General features: G+C 40.1%; 1 protein-coding gene, 1 long non-coding RNA gene and 1 pseudogene across 4 annotated transcripts in view; 1 reads left to right on the forward strand and 2 right to left on the reverse strand.

Moving 5' to 3' along the window:
* Nucleotides 1–15,362, reverse strand: part of ARHGEF38 (Rho guanine nucleotide exchange factor 38) — a 138,931-nt gene that overhangs the window by 105,233 nt on the left and 18,336 nt on the right. The gene's annotated exons all lie outside the window — the stretch shown is intronic.
* Nucleotides 1–15,362, forward strand: part of LOC149125083 (uncharacterized) — a 60,808-nt gene that overhangs the window by 197 nt on the left and 45,249 nt on the right. The window lies entirely within an intron of this gene.
* Nucleotides 1,729–14,752, reverse strand: LOC103350805 (large ribosomal subunit protein eL31 pseudogene; annotated as a pseudogene).

The raw sequence follows: 15,362 nt of genomic DNA on the forward strand, positions 1-15,362 counted from the left end.
ACAAGTGGGTAAAAGGCTACTCAGCTACTACGGCTTCCTGAAACGCCATATCCCAAGGTTAATATTTTAGGCTATGAAGTTGGTCTTCAGCCTAGAGGTAGAATGCACAAAGGCACTTCAAGACACTCGCAGGAAAATTGAATTATGAGAAAAGTTTATTTTGGTGAGGGGGGAAAAATTTAAATCCATGCAGTTTTTTCATAATATGTGTTTTCCGTGAACTTGTTAAGACCTTTCATATGAAAACAGAGTTCAGAAGTTCTGGATATTTGCTTTTAAATATGGAAAGATTTTTTAAATAAGGAAAAAAGTTATTAAAAAGTTGCCCCTGAATCCCTATAGTTAATATCCAAACTTCCGTGAAATAGAAAACAATTGCACATGATTGGTTTTTTTTCTTTTTAATTCACAATGAGAACCCGTGAAGAGTGAAACAGTGGTAGATTAAATAAATTTTAACTGTTTCCATGGTTCATTTGCAATACTCTTAGTATCTTGTTATCTCAAAATTCTTGAACTGCCAATTGGAAAGTTTTAATTAAAAAAAATCACAGTACTGAGAAGAGCTGCAATAAGTGAGAAGCCTCACACATAATCCAAGGTTTTATATGAGGTATTAAGGTAAGAAAGATAAATATCTTCAAGGTCAAGCTTCTCCTGCAGTGTAAAAATTTGGAAGCCAAAATCAGACCACAGACCATGATAGACATCAGGGAAGTGTGTTCGTGTGTGTATGTGTGAGTGTGTGTATAAATGGATTCGCTTCAAGCTTAGAGCTTCATTTTCATTTTAACCTCTGCAGTTGCAGAAGTAATTTCATTTAATGTTAATATGATTCTAGTAATTGATGTGGGAGACATTTTTAGTGTTGACACCACTTCCTGAGGTTGTAGAACTTTACAAAAAAAATGCAAGTGCAAAGGAAGAAAGGTGTTTCATGGCTGACTCCGAAAACAAAGCTAAAACAACTGGAGAACTGTTCTAGTAGAGGAATTAATATTTCAATGTAAAGAGACTGCTCTAAGAATGTGAACAGGCACTTTAAAAAGTAAAGCACATTCCTCTCTCCCTGGCCCACTAACTTCAAGAGTTCAGGCAAAGGATCACTAATCAAATATTAGTGGAGAATACTGTGAAGGTAATTCCAGCATCCAGCTGTAGCAGATTGAGCTTTGAACAACCCAGACTTGCAGGTGAGTATGTTCTGGACTATTTGTCATCCTTTATTCGAAAAGAAGGTTGTCTCTGACAAACAACATCAAAAGGAATGGTTTTGCAAAGCTTGGGCCATTTGGTACCAAAAAATAATCCCATGAGCTATATAAGAAGACAGACTGTATACACAAAAAGAGAAAGAATGATTGAGGTGTTTTGTAGATATGAACTTGATTTTTTTTTCTGAAAATGTTGTTGTGCTTGCTTATTTGTAACATTTTTATTTGAGAGTAGAAGGAACCCATCTCTCAGTGCCTTAAATCTGATTATTTTTATTCTAATTACAATCAGGTATCTTTATAAATTATTTTGGATATGAAAGAGGGAAGCAGGTCACTTCATGAGGAGAGATGCAGTGAGCAGACAGGATACACAACTGCTATGTTTTCTTAAAATCTTAAGAATTATGCCTAAGGTGTAAACGAAATTTTGATACATGCATATTTAGATTAATGATTGAGTGGGATTGGGAGGTTTAGGTCTACAGGTGTTTCTTTTTTCTTTTAAGCAGTTTTATAACTTTAATGAACAGTTAGTTCTCATGCACGTTGACTGTAGATTTTTGAAAGTGGTGACAGGTGCACAGGCAACCAAAGAATAGAGCTAGTTTGGTGACTCTTCGTCATCATTAAGCTTTCTGGACAATCTCTTGTGGATGTGGTAAGGCACGATCCTTATTCCTTTGGCCCAGGCAGCTTTGTTGAGCCTTGTATCAGTGTGCACACGTGGTGTCCCCATTTCCTTCATGGTAAACTTCCTGATCTCTTTGATTGCCCAGGGGACACACTTCCTGAAACCTACTCCACAAATGCGCTCGTGAATGTTAATGGTGTACTCTCTGGTCATCACTTTGATGGCAGAATAGCCCTTCTTGCCACCCTTCTGTGTGGGAGCTGTCCTTCAGGGCCCAGATCGAAAGGGAACTACAACAGTTCTTTATTCCTCTGAAACATGGATAGTGTACAGAAATATCGCTAGTAAAACACTGAAAAACCAAGAGATAGTGTCTAACTTTTACATAAAATTACCTTGACACTAAAGCAACTTGAAAAACTCTCTTTGATCAATGTTTGCTTTGCCAACTTCCAAACTTTTTAGTGCCTTATAAAAGGAATTTATCAATTGTTTGGGAGCCCAGCAAGGAAAGGGACTCTTTCCTGATCTTTGGCAAAGAATATCCTTAAAACACATTCTCAGATTTCTTTTAGTTCTAAATCCCAGGAATCAATTGCCATGTCAATTTAACTTACTTCACAGATGTTATAGTTGCTGTACTTTAAAATGTACCACATCAGATTTTGTCACAAACCTCTTAGATTTTCTAATACTGCTCAAAAACTTGTTCAGAACTAATCTGGAAAAACCAAGATGGTTGGAATAAAGTGTCAGTCAAGACATTCAATTGCAGAAACTTCTCCCTTCACACATAAAAGCCTTCTCCAGGAACATGGAGTTGAGTAACCTTGGGAGGTGTCTTTGTTTGCTCTTTTGACTCAAGTTTATTACAGGAACAAAGACTTGTCTTGCATCATTTTATGGTCAGGTCTGTAAACACTTTCCATGTTTACAGTTCTTAAACCAATAAGCTTTCCACTATGCATTGTGGACAGTTTTGTTTTTATAAGACCTTTCTCTGCTTTAAGAATTTTTTTCTTACTTATACTAAGCTTTTACATATCAAAATATTTGTTACACAACAATATAACCAATACGTATCACTTAAACCAGTAGTGAGGAATAACAATCTTCTATTTCCGGATAGAGCAACAGAAAAGCTAAATATTCCATGAAAAAAGAGAAATGGAGCTTTAGGAATGAATATTTCCCACTAGTTGGCATAAACTAAAAGATTCCATCAAAACCAAAATGAAACTGAAGTTAGAAAAAAATTTAGATTTTTGTATCCAAATACGCCACTGAGTCTGAAACAGTACCGTGTGTCTGACTCCCATCTATCCAGCCTCTATTTCTTTCATCCTCAACCTTTATTTTTCCAGCAGTGACGATGAATTTCTCACCCAGCTAGCCACAGATTTCTTTAATAATGTATGAGGAGATTCCTGGCCAAGGAATTGAATATAAAAGGAGGTTTCCATGATTCGAGGAATGGTTAATATGACTTAAGATCAGCTCCTCTGCCACCCTCAGCAGTGAGAACGTGGTGGACAAATTAGTTTTCCCTAGGTAATCATAGTTTTCCTCATCCATAAACCATGAATAACACCATCACAGGGCTATAATGGAAGTTGGATTAAATGATCAGCAAGATGTGGAAATTCCTTGTGATGAGCAAAATGATACTATCGCTCCCCTTCTTCGTGGAGGAACGACACTAAACCCTGCCTAGGCTTCATATCCGAGTCACGGCACCATTATGTCGCTCCCCCTCTTCGTGGAGGAGTGACACTGAGCCCTGCGTTGTTCTTTCGTCTGCTCGGCCCTTCCCGGGTTTGCTGCTGGTTCTTCCCGGGTTGGCTACCGACCCTTCCACCTCCATGGAAGGGCGGTTCCCCCTGCCACATTCCCCACTTCCGCGGGGGAGCGGCACACCGCCGGCCGGCTCTCTCGGGGGCTGCACAGGTGTTCCTTCAGATAGATGTTTCTCTTAGATGTTCCTGGTGCATGTTGTCTCTCTCCTCCTTTATAGTCCTCTTCCACCAATCCCAACTCTGCTACCCACAACGCCGAGTACGCTGCTCTCCTCCAATCAGGAGCAGGTCCTGCTGCTTATTGGTTGAACTGGAGGCAGCTGTGTAGAAGCTGTTTCCTCCTCTCCCAGCGCCATATTGTGGGAGAGCAGATGCATAGAATAAGTCTTAATTCCAGTAACTTAGTCTAGTCCGAGTTGCTCCCAGTTGCTCCCCACAGATACAAATGTTAAATATTTTTATAGGTATCTGAATGGCAGAATTCCTTTTTTTTTTTTTTTTTAAGATTTATTTATTTACTTTAAAGTCACAGTTACACAGATAGAGAAGAAGAGGCAGAGAGAGAGAGAGAGGTCTTCCATCCCCTTCCACTGGGGTTCACTCCCCAGTTGGCAACAATGGCCAGAGCTGCACTGATCTGGAGCCAGGAGTTTCTTCTGGGTCTTCCACGTGGGTGCAGGGGCCCAAGAACTTGGGCCATCTTTTACTGCTTTCCCAGGCCATAGCAGAGAGCTGGATCAGAAGTGGAGCAGCTGGGACTTGAAGCAGAGTCCACAATGGGATGATGGCACTGCAGGCGGTGGCTTTATCCACTACGCCACAGCGCTGACTTCAGAATTCCTTTCTATAACTGCATAATGTAACTGAAGTTCAATTGTTCAGTTGACAGTTTTTTAACTTTACGATGGTGTAAAAGTGTACCCCTATAACCGTTTTGGTTTCACTTTCAGAACAGTATTCAAAAAAGTTACATGAGATACTACTTTATTATAAAATAAGCTTCATGTTGGATGATTTTTCCTAACTGTAGACTAATGTAAAAAATCTGAGTTCTTTGAAGTTAGGCCAAGCTAATCTATAATGTTCAGTGGGTTGTGTATATTAATTGCATTTTCCATTTACCACATTTTCAAAATATGATGGATTTATTGGGACATCTATTCTCTCAAACTATAAAAGGCAAACAATTATCCCACTATTTTATAGTTACTAACTTGTCAAGAAAAAGATGAGACTCTAAAGTGTGTAGGCAGGTACATGCAGGTGGGAGAAGAAGAGGGGGATAAATGGAGGACACTGCATGGAGCCTGAGTTTGGAAGGCCGAGCAGCTTGGCAGTGTTGGGTGTATGCATGAGGACAACTTTGGTCGTTTAGGGAGATGAAAAACTGCTCAGAAGTAAAAGGATGACGGGCCAAAACTAAAGACAGTCCTCATTGGCAGCCAGGTTTTGCTTAGAATTACTTGTATCCTCTTTTTGTTTGGTTGTGGCTGCTGTTGTGGCTACTGCCATTTTGTGGTAGATTTAAGGAAAGGTGATTGCTTTATTTTTATAAGTATTTATAACAATATTATATATATATATGTATATCATGGGAGTTAAGGGCAGAGCATGTGAGTTCAAACTCCAACTCTGTCATTTATTAGATATGCTTCCCTAGGTAAGTTTAACTTTTCATGTGTCAGTTTCCTGATTTTAAATAACAGTAATGTTAGTAAAACCTGATAAAGGGGGTTTGAAGATTGAACAAGTTAATGTTTATTAAATACTTGCGACACTGTTAGCATTATAGTAGATACCATTTCAATGTTTGCCATTATTACTAGATCAATCCCTATTTATGTTTTAAGGTGATTCTCACTGTATATATTAGTTGTGTCCTAGTTTAGAATAAAACCTTCCCAACATATTTCTGCGATATAGCCAGCACACATAACTATAGCAGTTGTTTTGTTTGTTTGCTTTTAACAAAAAAGGGACTCACACAGGTATTCTGTATTCTTTTGCAACTTGCCTTTTCAACTTTAACAGCACACTGTGGGGGTCTTTTTGTGTAAATATATACACATGTAATATTCTTTGTCTTGTGGTATAATTATGTCAGACACTGCTATTGCCTGCCCAATATCTAGTCTGTCACTTGTTTTTCATGACCCAAACCTGGACAGATAAAAATACTTCTTGGAGTCTTCTAATCAAGAGCAGGTAAAGGGAGCCCACTCAAGAAAGGGATCAGGACAGGAAGTATACCAGGTAAAAATAATGCTCCAAAGGAAGAGACAGCAATAAAAATGATCTGTCTCAGCCTTGGCTCTGGGTGGTGCTAGAAAACAGCATGCCCTAATAATTCAGGAACACTGATGGGCTCTCACGTGGGATTGGGGTCTGAATTCATTGAATGTTTAACAGATAATTGTTACGGGTTTACTATAAGCCCAAAACCATTTTAGAAGCTGGAAACAAGCAATTTTTAGGACATCCAAATATAAATCTCTTTCCTTGTGGAGATTAATTTCTCAGGAAGGAAGAACATCAATAATGTGAGTGAGTTATTTAGTATACTGAAAGAAGCTAAGTGTCATGGAGAAAAATAAAGCAATGAGGGCTATTAGAAAGCAATGAAAAGATACGCAGTTGTGAGTAAGATGGCAAGGAGGGTCTGAAATTGAGCAAAGATTTGCAAGGTAAGGGAGCAAGTCATTCAGACATCTGGAATGATTTAGTCTTCAGCAGAACTAGCCAGTGGAAAAGGCTTAAATCAAAAATGTCAATGGACAATTCAAGATTCAGAAGGAGGTCAGTATGGCAAAGCAGAACAGCCAGGAGGAAGGTAGCAGGAGAGCAAAGAGAATTGGAGGAAAGGACAATTTGAAGAGACCATGAAGCTTTTAAGTATTTTAAGCATTTAATATCTTTGTATTGCTGCAGAAAGATAGAAGCATTCATGAACTTCAGTCCGCTAAGGAAGCATGTTACAATTTCAAGGCCAATCATTAAAATAATAGAAATACCATGTAAATTTTCAAAACAGTAGAGGCAAAATGGAATGGGGAAAAAAAGGCAATTCAAAATAAGGAGAAAACAGAAAAGAGACAAATAAAAGGCAGTATGTCCAAATATATGAGTAATCATAATAAATCATATGAGTTGACCACCAATCTGGACTTAAAAATGTATTTAAATGCTGCTTATAATAGGGATCAAAAATACATAGAAAATTGAAGACAAAAAAGACAGTGTAGCTAATGTCATATCAGAAAAACTAAGTTTTAAGGCAAATTTCTGAGTAGACGTGATACAATGATCGTGTCCAATTCATTAGGAAGATATGAATTCCAATTCTGTGTGTACTCAATAACATGGTTTCAAAAACTTGAAGCAAGGGGCCAGCACTGTGGCATAGCAGGTCACTGCCTGCAACACTGGTGTCCTTTATTGTCACCAGGTTAGAGACCTGACTGCTCCACTTTCTATCCAGCTCCCTGATAATACACCTGGAAAAGCAGCAATGGATGGCCCAGGTGCTTGGGCCCCTACACTCCTATGGGAGACCCAGAAGAGGCTCCTGACTTTGGCCTGGCCCAGCCAGCCCCGGCCATCTGGGTAGTGAACCAGCAGATGGAAGACTCTCTCTCTCTCTCTCTCTCTCTCTCTCTCTCTCTCTCTCTCTATTTCTCTTTCTCTCCCTCCCCCTCCCTTCCTTTCTCTCTCCCTCCTTCCATCTCTTGCTTTCTCTGTGTAACTCTGCCTTTCAAATAAATAAACAAATCTTAAGAAAAAAACCTTGAAGCAAAAAGCGAGAGGAGTTGCAAATAGAATATGACAAATCACTCATAGTAGTAATATTATTAACATAATTCTCTCCATAACTGATAGATCAATTAGAATAGAAAAGATCTGCACTTGATAATTAGAGATTGCACATTCTGTTTAAGAACACATGTAATTTTTATGAAAATGTATCAAATTACAAGTCATAAAATTTCAAAAATTAGTAAATAAGAACCAAAGCTATGATGCATTGTAGAAATAAATAACAAAAACAAAACTTAATGGCTCATTTACTCTGTAATTAAAAGAAAAACTCCTAGATAACTAATGGATTATAGGAGAGAGATTACACACACAACACACACACATGCATACACACACAGAGAGAGAATATTAATTATAAATAAAAATTTGTGGGTGTAGCTAAAACATTGCTTACAGAAAATTTATATTCTTAAATTCACACATAAGAAAAACCAGAATGAAAATTATTTGGGTCTAACTAAAGAGGAAAAAAAGGAAAATAATAGGCCAAGAGAAATAGAAGAAAGGAAATTAAGAACAAACCTTAGTGACATTGAGCAGATCTTATAGACTTATTCAAAGATTTCCCATAAGTAGGGATATATCCTGCAGATAGGCATTTAAGCTATATGTATCATACCTAAACATAGCATTTTATTAGCATGAGAATAAAAAAAAGAAAGAAATCCTCAAATGCACAAGGAAATGTTAATCAGATACAGGAAAAAAAATTACAGTACAGGACCCAGTGCTGTGGCTACTGCCTCAGTACTCACATCCCATATGGGTGCCGGTTTGGGTCCCAGCTGCTCTCCTTTCAATCCTGCTCCTTGCTAATGCACCTGGGAAAGCAGGGGAGTATGGCCTAAGTGCTTGGGCCCCTGCACCCACATGGGAGACCCAGAGGAAGCTCCTGGCTCTTGTGGCCATCTGGGGAGCAAACCAGCTGATGGAAGATCTCTCAACATCTCTGTCTCTCTCTGTCTCTCTCTCTAAATTTGCTTTTCAAATAAAAATAAATCTTTAAAAAAAATGTGTGGAGGCCAAAAGAAGCCTGGAGTATAAGACTTAACGTGCAAGAGTTTTGAGGGAAACTGAAAGTGTCCGGAGTGGGAGGACACCATCAAGTTCACCAAGCACAAGGAGCTTGCTCCCTACGATGAGAACTGGTTCTTGTGTGGCACCTGTACTCTGGGGTAGTGCTGGGGTTGGCTCCATGACCAAGACATAGGACATCAGTGAAATGGTGTCATGCCCAACTGCTTCAGCCAAGGCTCCAAGAGTGGCCCACCAGGTACTACAAGCCCTACAGGGGCTGAAAATGGTGGAAAAGGACAAGGAAGGACCGCAAACTGACACCACAGAGACTAAGAAATCAGGACAGGTGCCAGCAAGAAACATTAGAACAATGATGCTGGGTTAATAAATTGCCTCATTCATTTAAAAAAAAAATTGAAAGGAGGAAAAAAGAGGCTAAAAAAGACCAAATAGTTTTTTTTGTTTGTTTGTTTTGTTTTTTTTTTTTTTTTTTTGACAGGCAGAGTTAGACAGTGAGAGAGAGAGAGAGAGAGGAAGGTCTTCCTTCCGTTGGTTCACCCCTCAAATGACCACCATGGCTGGCGCACTGCGCCGATCCGAAGCCAGGAGCCAGGTGCCCCACCCCGGTCTCCCACGTTGGCTGCAAGGCCCAAGCACTTGGGCCATCCTCCACTGCCTTTCCGGGCCACAACAGAGAGCTGGACGGGAAGAGGAGCATCCGGGACAGAATCCGGTACCCCAACTGGGACTAGAACCCGGGGTGCCGGCGCCACAGGTGGAGGATTAGCCAAGTGTTTTGTTTGTTTGTTTGTTTGTTTGTTTTGACAGGCAGAGTGGACAGTGAGAGAGAGAGAGAGAGAGAAAGATCTTCCTTTGCCGTTGGTTCACCCTCCAATGGCTGCCGCGGCTGGAGTGCTGTGGCCGGCGCACCGCGCTGATCTGAAGCCAGGAGCCAGGTGCTTCTCCTGGTCTCCTATGGGGTGCAGGGCCCAAGCACTTGGGCCATCCTCCACTGCACTCCCGGGCCACAGCAGAGAGCTGGCCTGGAAGAGGGGCAACCGGGACAGAATCCGGTGCCCTGACCAGGACTAGAAGCCGGTGTGCCGGTGCTGCAGGTGGAGGATTTAGCCTATTGAGCCATGGCGCCAGCCCCAAGTGGTTTTTAAAACAATAATCTACAACTTTGAAAAATAAAACTCGTAACAGCTTTAAAACTGAATGGAGTAAAAAAACTCAATGGAAGGGTAAACTAGTAAATTACATGATGCTGAATGGATTAGTGAGTCAAACCAAAGGGATGGCATAGAATGCCATGGAGAGTTATAAAATACGTGAGAGAGCTAGGAGACATTAGAAATTGGATAAGAAGGTGTAACAAATGTTTAATTGGAGTTCCAGAGAGTGTAATAGAGTATGCAAGGAAGAAACAGTATTTGAATTGCTAATAGCTGGGAATGTTTCAGAATTTTGGAAGACACTAATCCTCAGAGTCAGAAATTATAATGAATTCCAAACAAGATAAATAGAATTTAGAAAACTGTACCTAGCATTTTGAAATTTCAAGAGAATGAGAATAGAAGATAATAAGAATACTAAAGAAGAAAAGAAAAATTACCTACATAGAAATAACAAACTCATGGTTAACTTCATAACAGATTAATAAAGCCAGAAAATACTAGAATAATACCTCAGAGGGCTGAGAGAAGTAAGTCACCCTAGAATAGTTTGCTCAGTAAAATTCTCAATATAATGGTAAAGACATGTTTAGAAAAATAAGATCCAGCTTAAACGAGGTATATAGGAAACAAGAAAGTATGGCCCATTCAAAGGAAAATAAACTATCTCTGAAAAAGATCTGGTGAAAGATCTACTAGCAAAGACTTTAAAATAAGTGTCAAAGGTACTCAAAGAATTAAGGGGGGGCAGCACTGTGGTGTATCAGGTAAAGCTACTGCCTGCAGTGCTGGCATCCCATATGGGCACCAGTTTGAGTCCTGGCTGCACCACTTCTGATCCAGCTCTCTGTTGTGGCCTAGGAAAGCAGTGGAGGATGACCCAAGTGCTTGGGCCCCTGCACTCATGTGGGAGACCTGGAAGAAGCTCCTGGCTTCAGATGGGTTCAGCTCTGGTCATTGTGGCCATTTAGGGAGAAAACCAGCAGATGGAAGACTCCCTGTTTCTCTCTCTCTCTCTCTCTCTCTCTCTCTCTCTGCCCCTCTGCCTCTGCCTCTCTGTAACTCTCCCTTTCAAATAAATAAATAAATCTTTTAAAAACAAATAAAAGTGAGGAGGAAATTAAAACATTTCCAGATAAACAAAAGCCAATGGAGTTCATCACCACTACACTTGCCCTGCAAGAAAGGCTCAAAGTTCTGTAGGGTAAAATGAAAAGGCACTAGAAAGTAACTCAAAGCCATATGGAGAAATAGTTTATAGTACTGAAGCAATTTCTTTTCTCATCTGCTCTTGTATATATCCCATAATTGTATAGAATATAATACATAATTCCATAATATGTATGTATTCCATAATTGTTTTCTTTTTAGTTACTAAGATGATTACATTTAAAACACTTAAGTTATAATACTCTATTTATATAGATTATCAACAAAAACATACAAAAAACATACATATAAGATGCCACCACAGCAGGCAGCCACCTAACCTGCTACACCACAGTGCCAGCCAGGCTATTCAGCATTTAAAAGGAAGGGAATTCTGACATTTGTTACAACATGTATGAACCTTGGGTACGTGATGCTAAGTGGAATAAGCCATGCACAGAAAGGAAAATACGTATGAATCCACTTGCATTAGTTTTTGTTTGTTTGTTTGTTTGTGTTTTTTTTTTTTTGACAGGCAGAGTGGACAGTGAGAGAGAGAGACAGAGAGAAAGGTCTTCCTTTTTGCCATTGGTTCACCCTCCAATGGCCGCCACGGCTGGGCGGCCGGCGCACCGTGCTGATCCAATGGCAGGAGCCAGGTCCTTATCCTGGTCTCCCATGTGGGTGCAGGGCCCAAGCACTTGGGCCATCCTCCACTGCACTCCCTGGCCACAGCAGAGAGCTGGCCTGGAAGAGGGGCAACCAGGACAGAATCTGGCGCCCCAACCGGGACTAGAACCCAATGTGCCGGCGCTGCAAGGTGGAGGATTAGCCTAGTGAGCCGCGGCGCCGGCTGCATTAGGTTTTTAGAACAGTAAAAATCATTGAGACAGGAGATGGAAAGGACAGTGGGACTGAGAGGAGGGGGAAATGGAGACTTATTGTTGAATGGGTAGAGAACTTTTACAAGATGTAAAGAGCTCTGGGGCTAGATGGTGCTGATGATTGTACAACCTAATGGATGTATGTAATACCACTGAACTGGACACTTAAAAACGATTAAGACTGAATTTTTGTATAAGTGTTTTACCGCAATTTTTAAAAATTGGAAAAAAATGAAACAAAACCAGACAGTGAAGCAGATGTAATTAGAGCAGACACATAGAAGACCTTCCGTGTATAGTATTAGAGTAATTGAGAAGAAAGTTTCAATGTCAAATGCAATCATATTTTTTAAAATTCAAAATATTTTTGACCTGGGTTTAGAGTACAAGACAATTTAAACAAATAGACCTCCTTTTCTTAAAAAAAAAAAAAAAAGCCTTATGGGGGTTTTAAAAGTCATAGAGAAATGAAGACTTATAAAAATGAGGAGAAGAGGTATGAATAGTGTAAACAGCATCACGGAATACATCTTTGTTCTAAATATCATACAGGTGATGGAATGACCTTCACAGTTAATTATACCCTGTGTCTCACAGGCCATTCCACTATACATCATGTGCAGCACACATGACGAATGTACTTGAGCTTGGCTTTTTTCTATCATGTACCACGTGTATGCTGCATCAAATTTCCTGGCAAAAGTGTTATTTCAAGGTAATGTATATAATAAAAATGTTCTGTTGGTGTCATAACAATATTATTTCTCCTCTGACAGTATTGTTAGAGTGATGTCTACACTGATTAATACTCACCTGCCAATTCAAATAGGAACATATGTTGTGGATAAGAATAGTCACACACACTCTCTCACTCTCACAAAATGCACAGCCTGAAGTGACTACTTGGTGAAATTCAATATCAAATGTTAAAAATATTGCTAAACAAGCATGAACTGATCTTAAGACTGATTTTTGACTCAATAATTTTTTGAATTTAAATGAGAGACAGAGAGAGAAGAGAGAATCAGAAAGAGAGACAGAGCTCCTGTTTGCTGGTTCATTCCTTAAACACCTGCCACAGCCTGGGTTGGACTGGGGCCAGGGCCAGAGCTGAGAGCACAGGTCTTCCACGTGGGTGTCAGGAACCCAGTTACTTGAGCCATCACTGCTGCTTCCCAGTATCTGCGTTGACAGGAAACTGGAGCCAGGAATCAAATCCAGGTAGTCTGATGTGTGATCAAGCTTCTTAATTGCCAAGCTAAATGCTCACTTCCAACTCAGTACTTTTAATAACAATTTTTCCTCTTATAAAACGGCATTATTTTCCCACCTATTTTCTCATTGTGGTAAAATACACACACATAAATTCAACCCTGAGCCACTCTGGCTCCTAAACCTGCATTTTAATCACTGCTTACTGCTAAGAGGGTGTGAGAATTGAGAAAAGCATGAAAATTACGTTATTCATTGTCTAACCCACGGAAACTCCTCCAACAACATCAATCATTGTTTATATGACTAAGATTTACTTTGCTGTTGTTCTGTATCTGGTTCTGAATGGCTGCACCTGCTTTTTACCTTATTTTTTTTCCTTGCAAATGTTTAAAGGGCAGGTAGGGAGATGGAGCACCCATTAGAAAATTCCTCTTTGCCTGGAAAAAGACAGAATAGGAAAAGTCTATAGCAAAGACAGTTCAATACCAGCCCTAATGGGTGCTGTTATCCTTCAGGCTGGCTTTTTTTTTTTTTTTAAGGTTTATTTATTTATTTGAAAGTCAGAGCTACAGAGAGACAAGGAGAGACACAGAGACAGAGAGAGATATCATCTATCCATTGGTTCACTCCCTAAATGGCTGCAATAGCCCAGGCTGGGACAGGCCAAAGCCAGGAGCCAGGAATTTCTTCTGGGTCTCCCACGTGGATTCAGGGTCCCAAGCACTTGGGCCATCTTCCATTGCATTCTCAAGTGCATTAGCAGAGAGCTGGATCAGAAATTGAGCAGCTGTGTCTTAAACTGCTGCCCATATGGGATGCTAGCATCGCAGGAGGCGGCTTTACCTCCTATGACATGATGCTGGCCACAGGGCTGACTTTAGATAAGCTGGGGGAGGGCAAGGATATAGTCTTTATGTGTTGTTGGCATAGGATAATAATGCCTGAATTTTAGAAATCTGATTATCTCACATTTACCCTAAAGTTAACCAATGCAATTACATTTCTGAGAATTTAATAAAAATGTTGTGTTCCTCAAGAAAGTTTAAAAAGCTAGGTAATGATAGGGCTAGTGTCATGGTGCAGCAGATTAAGCTGCTACCTGTGACACTGGCATCTGCTGTGGGCACCAGTTCATATCCTAGCTCCTCCACTTGTGATCCAGCTCCCTGCTACTGGCCTGGGAAAAAGCAGAGGATGGCCTAACTGCTTAGGCCCCTGCCACCCACATAGGAGAGCCAGGTGACTGGCAACAGCAATCTGGCAAGCAAACCAGCAATTGCAAAATCTTGTACACTCTCTATTGTAACTCTAACTTTCAAACAAATAAATCTTAAAAAAAAAAAACCTAGATGATGACTAAACTATTTATGTCCTGCTGAAGTACATAGTTAATTAATACTTTGAAAATTCAAGGTCCTTATTTATTTAAAGTCCCTAGCTAATATTATTTTTCAGTGTCCACTAATAAAAAATGATGTTTTTTGATTTTATAGTTATTTTGAAGCTTTACTTATCTGTTATTTTTATTTATTTACTTATTTATTTACTTGAAAAGCAAAGAGACACAGCTCTCCCATCCACTTGTTTACTCCCCAATACCACAACAGCTGGGGCTGGGCCAAGATGAAAGTCTCCTACACCCCTGGCAGGGACCCAAGTACTTGGATCATCAGCACTGCCTTGCAGGGTGTGCACTAACAGGAGACTGGACAGGAAGTGGAGGCAGGACTCAGTCCTGTGTGCTACAATATAATAAGCAGATAACCCAAGCAGCTTCCTAACTACTGTGCCAAACACCCACTCACACTTACGTCTTACTAAAGAAGAAACTAATAATCTCATTTACGAACATTAAGGTTTTGCTTAACACCTGCTTGCCTCTACCCACATACCCTCAACACCAGATTAGGAGCTACATATACACCACTTGACACTTGTGTGCAAAGACACTTTGAAAGTTTATCTGGAAAACACAAAGTTAATACAACACAAGAACCTGACATTTAACTAATTTATAGTTTCATCATAACCATAGACATGGTTATAATTAAATAACAATCAAAAAATACCAGAATTTGAAGGTAAGTTAACAATTTTACAAATTCCATAGTTTTTGGAATTAAGGAAATCTTTTATCTAATATCAGTTTTTAAAATTATATACTGAGGGCCAGCGCTGTGGTGTAGTGGATAAAGCTACTGCCTACAGTGCCGGCATCCTATATGGGGTGCTGGTTCAAGTCCTGGATGCTCTACTTCTGATCCAGCTCCCTGATATGGCCTGGAAAAGCAGCAAAAGGTGGCTCAAGTCCTTGGGCTTATGCACCTGTGCGGGAGACCCGGAAGAAGCTCCTGGCTCCTGGCTTCTGATCAGCTCAGCTCCAGCCATTGCGGCCATTTGGAGAGTGAACGAGTGGATGGAAGACCTCTTTCTCTCTCTCTGCTTCTGTCTCTGCCTCTCTG

The sequence above is a fragment of the Oryctolagus cuniculus genome, chromosome 8 (assembly GCF_051225735.1).
Source record: "Oryctolagus cuniculus isolate XC-2025 breed Fujian yellow rabbit chromosome 8, ASM5122573v1, whole genome shotgun sequence".
NCBI lineage: Eukaryota > Metazoa > Chordata > Mammalia > Lagomorpha > Leporidae > Oryctolagus > Oryctolagus cuniculus.